The sequence below is a fragment of the Muntiacus reevesi genome, chromosome 11, assembly GCF_963930625.1.
Source record: "Muntiacus reevesi chromosome 11, mMunRee1.1, whole genome shotgun sequence".
Taxonomy (NCBI): domain Eukaryota; kingdom Metazoa; phylum Chordata; class Mammalia; order Artiodactyla; family Cervidae; genus Muntiacus; species Muntiacus reevesi.
In genome coordinates, this window is record NC_089259.1 from 13621538 (window position 1) to 13631381 (window position 9844).

Sequence of the window (9844 nt, forward strand, 5' to 3'; positions counted from 1 at the left end):
TGTACATTTTAGAATCTCTACTACGGCTGCGTAGGAATTGGACATAAATGAACAGAACCACGGCTTGATAAGTTGGATGATCCTTCACTGATCAAAAACAGATGTCAAATGCTTGGGGGGAGAAAAGGCATTAATCACACATAATTGGGGAACACTGTCTATGCAGGACAAGATAAATGTTTTCCCATCCTAGCAATTAGTGTTCATTGAACATGAGAGCCTGTAAAATAGAGACAATAATAACCTAGTCTTTCCAACACATTCTAAGGACCAATTTGTATTTGTACATGTTTTTGAATATTTGAGTTATTGAAATAAACAAATTCATTATTTTTCTTTGTGTTACAATTCCGAGAAGACCTCTGTCCTTCCACCATATGTGAACCAAAACCAGGTCAAGAAGTACAAACAGATCATGGCAGCCAATATTTCTTTGTATTTAAAGATTAGGTCCACAAACACAGATCTATTTCAAGTCTCAGAGCTCAAGGGAAAAAGAATGGCTGTTGAAGTCATTCCTCAGTGTGGAATTTTCCTTTGGTCATTCATTTTCTCCTACTCTGAGTTATCTTTCAGGAGAAAAACGAGAAAATAGTTTTCAGTAACTTATACTTAAATTGACATTCCCAGTTAATTTCATTGTGGAAGAAAACAGGAAATCAGTAGTCATAAAGGCCAAAGTCTTTCCTGATTTTTATACCTTTGATGGAAAATAAAAAAAAACTTGGATACGTGCAAGTTAAATTAGAATCAGAAGCACAAGATAAAATCCCTTTAAGTGTATGACCACTGTTAAATGCAACTGTTTTCATAAGGTGTTTACAAAACCTTCCTATGTGAGTGATATAATTAGAACAATTAAAGGGGAAAGGTTGGAATGTCAGAGAAATGTATGAGATGGGATTTAGAGAAAAGAGCCTAACAAAAGTGATTTAATACATGCAGTGTATACACACTTGTCAAATTCAAGAAAATTAAATGTATAGCTGATTCAGCCCCTTCACGGAGTTAAACATAAAGTTAATTGCAAGGATGCCAGCAAAGCTTTCCATCAAAACCTAGAAGTGAAGGTTCAGGTGCTTTCTTGCTCCAGTTATTTATAGACAGGAATGGGATCGTGCCATAATGCCAACTCAGTGGTTTAACTTTTATGTTTTAAAGAGTTTCTAAACACCTCCTTTATCCAAGGCATAGTAACACACAAAAAATAGTTGTTGGATTACACTTTTATCAATATACATTTTGATTAAAATGGGATAATACTGTTTCACCCCAGTGTTGATCCTAAATTACTTAACAAAAGAAAAACAGCATTTTGAAAAGAATACTTCCAGTGAAAGCATCTTGAAAAAGGATGTAAGCTCTTTTTATTCTTGTCAAGCATGTGATAGGAACTCAATAAGTACTTGTAAAGAATTTCTTAGATCCCACATTTTGCAGTAATATTGTCAACATAATTTATCACATGAACTTTCACTAGTGAACTTTTCACAGGATGTTTCTGCAGAACATCAGGTTCAGAAATTATGGCAGTAAGAAACAAGCTCACTATTAAAATTTCAGTCAAGGGCATCCAATGGTATTATATTTCCTTCTCTGTTCTTTACTTGATCTCTGTAAAATTCTCCTTCCCCAAACTAAACTTAAAGACAATTTGCTGACTACTCTTTTTCATGGAACATCATGCCCAATGCATTTTTTTTTTTTTTGTAAGAAGCAAAGTTCAGTGAAAATGGTAAGAAGATACAAGTTGAATCTGCATCTCCTTTTCTGATAGCTTTGCATTTGTTTAGGGACAGAGCATCGTGTTAAATACTGTTGAGAACTGACATCCTTAGCCTCTGTGGATTCTGGAAATTCATTCCTTACATCCTGGCTTCAGTATATGGAGAATTCAGGTGCTTCTTCCTCTCAGAACTACTATCTAAGAAACTTAACTTGGCATGACTCATCACAGAGCTCACACAAAGACTACAATGAATAATTTCAGATAAAATGGTTAATTTTTAAAGCTTACTTAACACATCTAAAAAACTTACTACCTGTTCATTGGTCAAAACTTCCATTTGGGGGACTTCCCTGGTGGTCTAGTTGTTAAGAATCTGCCTTGTAATGCCACAGACTTGGATTCATCCCTGGTCAGGAAACTAAGATCCCACATGCCACGGAGCAACTAAACCCATGCAATTACTGAGGCCATGCACCATAACTAGAGAGTCCATATGCCGCAACGAAATATCCAGCACGATGCAATGAAGAGCCTGTGTGCTGCGACTGACCCAATGCAGCCAAATTAACAAATAATAAAATTGTTAAAAAAAAAAAAACCTTACATTCTGAAGTATTAATACCAAATGAGGGTTCTATTATTTTTGCATTTGTCCCCATATGAAACACTTTTTCCTTTTATTTATTATTGTGAAGGGTAGCGTGGCATACAACTCCCAAAATATGCTGCTTTGGTTATTAATATTTTGTGATGTAGGCGCTTAACAAACGGCAAGTGCGGGGAGAGGCTTTCTCTGAACTTCCGTATATGCCTAAAGACAGATCCTCCAGAAGAAATTCCATTGTCAAAAATCCTCTCCCTGGGAGTTTCTTTAATTCATTAACCAGGGAGGTTGGACTCATCACAGGAGGAGAGTGGAAGTCAGCACCACACTCAGACAAAGTTCTTCACAAGCTATCATACTTCCAATGTGTTCTTTTAAGAGTCCACTCATCTCTCCTAGAAGTCACTGACTCTACCTTAAGACATCTGCATCCCCCCTACCCTTTCCTAGTAAGATGATATTTAATCCTGAATTTTAAGCCACCTGGGAGAGAAAAGGGAAACTCTGCTTAGAACTAGGAATAGGAAATAGTAAGATTGACTGAAGTTCAGTATCGTTAATTGAATATCTACTACCTGTTTTTTAAGGAGACAAAATTGCCTAGGCGGTGCTCTTTTATGTATCAATGAGGGCACAAAAGAAGCCCAACCTTACCATGGACCCTCACCTCCAGCTCAAAGGTGTATTTATATAACTTTATTGTAAACAGACAGCAAATAGCAGCAGGAGAACAATTTGGTTCACGTTTCACCAAAGATATTTTTCCTCGAGGTTGAAGGTAATCAGAGTCTTCTAAGTCACTGCAAGCATGTCTTAATCCAGCAATTACATGTAGGCACCATATGAATCTTTGGAAATTAGATAACAAGAATTCTAATGTAAAACAATAGCAACATTATAGTTTAGAAAGCATGATGCCTCACTGATGCATACATCTGCTGGGGAATGAACATATGGTAGTGCCCAGTACAGATGTAAAAAAACCCTGCAATTATGGCTCTTTAGTATGATAATTGATTCTGAGTAAATGTATGAGTTTTGTTGCTCGTCTTAATTTTCAGTTGTTGGGTTTTTGCTTTTGTTCATTTTTTAATGGCAGACGTTCTGAAGGCAAAAAGCCTGTATGTTCCTGGTGTGACTAAATCTAGCAATATTACTAGTAAGGTCAGGGAAATATACTAAACTTAGTAGAAAGCGGAGACAATAACAACATCCAAAAGGGTTCTTTGAGGCTGCTTATCTGACAAATGTCATGATAGCCAACAGCCAAGCACAGAAAAAAACTATGTATGTATCTTATATGTTTAACATTAATTGATTTTATTCTATGGCAGCCCATTATCTCTATGGTGACAGAGCATTCCATAAGTAGAAAAACTAGAAAGGGGGATTATGTTTAAATAAAAGCAATGTTATCAGCCTCACCTTTAAAGCATTGAAATGAAGTTTTTCATTCCTTTTTATGGCTAATATTCCACTGTGCATAAGTACTATATCTTCCTTATCCATTCATCTATCAATGGACATGTAGGTTGCTAAAATGAAAATTTTAAAACATGAACTTGAGTCCCATTTTCAACAAGGAAATGGGACGAGAGCAGAACCTGAAGTCTATTGCACAGATTAAAGTGTATTTTAATCAGTATTTCAGGGACAGTCACCGCCTGATTATCTGCATATGCTTGTCCCCTGGGCAGTTTGCATTCCCCAACCATCTCAAACCTCCCAGTCAACCCCACTGGGTTCCCCCATCCCCACACTACAATGTAAGGGATGGCAAATCATTTACAATTAGGTCTAGACAAAAAGAGAAAAAGTCTAGGCATGTAACTATTGAGGTGGACGTCTACTATACTTTTTCTACTATTTTGGAAGAATTCCGCCATTGCTTTCTTCTAATAGCAAAGATAATAAAAAGCTGACCGCTTTTGTTTCAATGAGGTCTCTCAGCCCACAAACATTTATTAAGGACTTGCCTAAATTGTAAGTCATTTTTAGTGTGGAACAGAAAAGGCATGTTTGTGCCTACATACCTTATAACAGAATATTCTAGAATGATTATAATATACATTTCAGTCAACTCTATCACACTTATACAGCCAGCAGAAATATGACATAATCAGGTTATCAAAAAGTAAGAGGGGGAAAAAAGAAAAAAAAGTAATAGATTGAGTCGTGGAGGAAGAACTTATTTAAGGGTACTGAGATCAGAATTCTTGACCAGATTCTGATCAGAATCAGGTATACAGAATTCTTCAAAGGCTGCATGAAAATAGAAATAACACAATTCTTTGGTGCCTGTAGGTGGTTGGAAAGCACCTGGGAGAGGTCTCTGGAAGAGTAAGCAGATCTCTTTGTCTCTAAGGGACCCACCTTTGTCTCTGAATTGGCTGCCTAATTTTTATTTATTTGGGATGAGGAGAGTAGGTAGACAGGAAGTCACGTCTTCTTCAAAGAAAGAGGAAGCCCAGACATACAGAACCTAAATTCCTGAACATCATTTTCTATCATTACTGTCTTCTGCTGAAACCTAAGCTGATTTCCTAATGGCAATAACCCTGGTATAGAGCTGAGTGGTCTGAATGACAGATACAGTCAGAACTATATTATGGAGAGACTGCCATCCAAGTACATTAGGGGGACTTCCTGGTGGTCCAGTGGTTAAGAATCTGCCTTCCAATGCAGGGGACAAAAGTTCAATCCCTGGTCCAGAAAGATTCCACTTGCCTCGCGGGAACTAAACCCACATGCTTCAACTACTGAAGCCCCGGCGTCCTAGAGCCGGTGCTCCAAAATGAGAGAAGCCACCCAGCAGGAGGCCCGCGGGCCCCAACTAGAGAACGCCCAAGTGCAGCCACGAAGACCTAGAGCGGCCAGAAAAAAGAGCCCGCTGTGTGTGATTATCCACTGTTTTATCCACCCATCTGTTTACGGACATGTAAGCTACTTACACCTCTTGGCTATTGTGAACAGTGCTGTAATGAACATGAGTATGCAAATATATCTTTGAGATCCTGCTTTGAATTCTTTTGGATATATGACCAGAAATGGGGTTGCCAAATCGTATGGCGGTTCTATTTTTAATTTGTGGAGTGAGTCGCCATATTGTTTTCCATAGTAGCTCTACCTCTGATGACAAGGTATTTTTCATACATTTTTGCACATGATTTGTTAGTAGTCAGTTCAGAAAGTTTGCATCTGAATTTGTAAATGAGATTGGCCCATTATTTTCTTTCCATAAATTGCCTTGTCTGGATTATTCCCCAAAACCAGCCTTTGGTTTTATTGATCATCTATATTTCTATTCTTTTCTACTGTTTCCTTAATTTCCATAGTTAATTTCATTATTTTCCTTTTCTACTTCGTTTAACCCTAGTTTTATGAATTGAGCATGTAGCTCAAGCTGTCTTATATTTTAAATAAATTCATTTACACATACGCATTTCATTCTAATTACTATTACCTTTCTGATTACCCCCACGTTTTGATATATTGTTGTACATATAAAAATGTTATCATTTCCGTTGTGATTTCCCCTTGAGTCCATGAGTTCTGTAGAAGAATTTTTTTTTTCAGTTTGTAACCTCCAAATTCTCTTTTATAAGTAAAGAAACTAAAGTCCTGAAAAATTAAATGTCTTGCCCAAAATTGTATCACTAATGCCTGAGCTGAAAACAAAATCTCATGACTAACACTCCACTTTGCTTTTCCAATTTATTAATTCATATTCTTTACTCTATCAGAAAGCTTCTTGAAATTAAGCCAACGTCTTTAACTCATATTACAACTAGAATTCTACTTTTTTATTAGCCTCATCCATTATACATTTTTAAAATATTTGCCTAAGCCTTTTTCTAAATATATTTAGACAATTTTCTTACCTTCTCATCCAGCCAGTATTTTTTAATTTCCAGCCACATCATTTGGCATAGTGCTTAGCACAATGTTAGACTTTCAATAAAAAGTTTATTTAGGGAATGTTTAATGAATGTTTAAAGAGTAGTATTTGTGCCATATATGAGCTTTATTAAACATCAAATGACAAGGATGGAAGGATACCTTCCAGCTTACCATAACACAAGTCTAGTGAATTTTTAATAAAGCTGAAACAAAAAAACAAGAAGCCAGAATCACTGTTGAAATGAACTACAATTCCATGGTCAAAAAAGGGACAGTAGAAATATATGAAAACATAAAAAATAAAGTATAAATGACAGTAACCAACTTTCATGAAACATCTGTGAGAAATAGATTTTATTACCTCTACTATATAAATAGGGAAATGGAGCTGCAGACAGTTTGGATGACTTGCCCAGGTGATATAGCTACAAGTGACAACTTCGTATTGGAATGCAGTTGTCTCCAGAGCGCATCCTCTTGGCAGTAAACCACAATCTTCTCCAAGTCCTTTATCTGAGCTCATTCCTCCCAGCTGTAGCCCAGGTCCAGCCCACCTCCTTGGCTATAATTGGAAAGTGAGAGATAGCTCTGAAGCAAAGGGAAAGGCTGGTAGTATCAGCATCAATCTCTAGTGAACACAAGATATTTTGCGAGAGGTTAAATATTACCACTATTTTTTATTTTTTATTTTTTTGTCCTTGAGAATACTCTTTGGTGAGGGCCAGGGGAAGGAATTGGACAGTTCTGCTGTTAACATCAATTCAATTCAGTTCAGTCCCTCAGTCGTGTCTGACCCTTTGAGAACCCACAGCCTGCAGCATACCAGGCTTCCCTGTCCATCACCAACTCCCAGAGCTTGCTCAAACTCATGTCCATTGAGTCGGTGATGCCATCCAACCATCTCATCCTCTATTATCCCCTTCTCCTTCTGCCTTCAACCTTTCCCAGCTTCAGGGTCTTTTCCAATGAGTCAGTTCTTTACATCAGGTGACCAAAGTATTGGAGTTTCAGCTTCAGCATCAGTCGTTACACAGAATATTCAGTACTGATTTCCTTTAGAATTGACTGGTTTGATCTCCTTGCAGTCCAAGGGACTCTCAAGAGTCTTCTCCAACACCACAGTTCAAAAGCATCAATTCTTTGGCACTCAGCTTTCCTTATGGTCCAACTCTCACATCTGTACATGACTACTGGAAAAACAATAGCTTTGACTGGACAGACCTTTGTTGACAAAGTAATGTCTCACCTTTTGAATATGTTGCCTAAGTTTGTCATAGCTTTTCTTCCAAGGAACAAGTGTCTTTTAATTTCATGGCTGTAGTCACCATCGGCAGTGATTTTGGAGCCCCGGAAAATAAAGTCTGTCACTGTTTCCACTGTCTCCCCATCTATTTGTCATGAAGTGATGGGACTGGATGCCATGATCTTAGTTTTTTGAATGTTGAGTTTTAAGCCAACTCTTTCACTCTCCTCTTTCACCTTCATCAAGAGGCTCTTCAGTTTCTCCTCACTTTCTGCTATAAGGGTGGTGTCATCTGCATATCTGAGGTTGTTGATATTTCTCCTGGCAATCTTGACTCCAGCTTGTGCTTCATCCAGCCTGACCTTTTGCATGATGTTCTCTGCATAGATGTTAAATATGCAGGGTGACAACATACAGCCTTGATGTACTCTTTTCCCATTTTGGAACCAGTCCATTGTTCCACGTCTGGTTCTTTCTGTTCCTTCTTGACCTGCATACAGATTTCTCAGGAGGCAGGTAAGGTGGTCTGATATTCCCATCTCTTTAAGAACTTTCTATTAATATACTGCTATTAACATACTATCCACCTTTTTTTCCTAAGTCCTCATAAAGCTCACATAGGGAATCTCATGTCAGAAGTTGCAATGCTCTGTTAAAAATATCATATTCAGGACTTCCCTGGTGGTCCAGTGATTAAGAATCCACCTGCCAATGCAGGAGACATGGGTTCAATCCCTAGTCCCTGAAGATCCCACAGGTATGGAGCTACTAAGCCCGTGCACCACAACTATCGAAGCCCCTGAGCCTACAGCCAGTGCTCCACAACAAGAAAAGCCACTGAAATGAGAAGTCTGTGCACTGCAACGAGAGTGGCCCCTGCTCACCACAACTAGAGAAAGCCCACGCAGCAACAAAGACCCAGCACAGCCAAAAATAAACAAATATACTAGTCAGTTAAAAAAAAATACCATACTCACAAATAATGAGATCCTTTCTACGTATTTTCTCTAGTCATATTTTTAAAATGTAGGCATTTCCCTTTCATTATTTAATGTGTGCCTGCTAAGTCACTTCAATTCTGTCCAACTGTTTGTGACCCTGTGGCCTGTAGACCACCTGACTCTTCTGTCCTTGGGATTCTCCAGGCAAGAATCCTGGAGTGGATGCCATGCCCTCCTCCAGGAGATCCTCCCAACCCAGGGATTGAACCCACATCTCTGATGTCTCTCCATTAGCAGGCAGGTTCTTTACCACTAGCACCACCTGGAAAGCCCTTATTATTTAATAAAACTACCTTAGTTAACCTTAACCAATATAATTTGGTGCTGCACAATACCAATTATTTTCTTGATAGTATTGCAGGAAGGGGGACACCTTCTAGGGCCCAAAACGGCTCTTGTCTAACACTCGGAAATGTATTGTCTGAGGAGACACATATGCTGATGAAGCAAGAGATTTCATTAGGAAGGGCCACCTAGGTGGAGAGCAGTTGGGTAAGGGAACCCAGGAGGACCGCTCTGCCACGTGGCTTGCAGTCTCCGGTTTTATGGTGATGGGATTAGTTTCCAGGTTGTCTGTAGCCAATCATTCTGTCTCAGAGTCCTTCCTGGTGGGGCATGCATCACTCAGCCAAGATGGATGCCAGAGAGAAGGATTCTGGGAGGTGATTGGATACGTGGTGTCTGCTTTTCACCTTTCCTGAACTCCCTATGACCAGTGTGTTCTCTTGGCAAAACTTTATTAGCCTTTGCCCTGCTTCATTCTGTACTCCAAGGCCAAATTTGCGTGTTACTCCAGGTATTTCTTGACTTCCTACTTTTGCATTCCAGTCCCCTATAATGAAAAGGACATCTCCTTTGGGTGTTAGTTCTAGAAGGTCTTGTATGTCTTCATAGAATCATTCAACTTCAGCTTCTTCAGCATTACTAGTCAGGGCATAGACTTGGATTACTGTGATATTGAAGGGTTTGCCTTGGAAATGAACAGAGATCATTCTGTCGTTTTTGAGATTGCATCCAAGTACTGCATTTCAGACTCTTTTGTTGACTATGATGACACTCCATTTCTTCTAAGGGATTCTTGCCCACAGTAGTAGATATAATGGTCATCTGAGTTAACTTCACTCATTCCAGTCCATTTTAGTTTGCTGATTCCTAAAATGTTGATGTTCACTCTTGCCATCTCCTGTTTGACCACTTCCAATTTGCCTTGATTCGTGGACCTAACATTCCAGGTTCCTATGCAATATTGCTCTTTACAGCATCAGACTTTACTTCCATCATCAGTCACATCCACAGCTGGATGTTGTTGCTTTGGCTCCGTCTCTTCATACTTTCTGAAGTTTTTTCTCCACTGAACTCCAGTCACA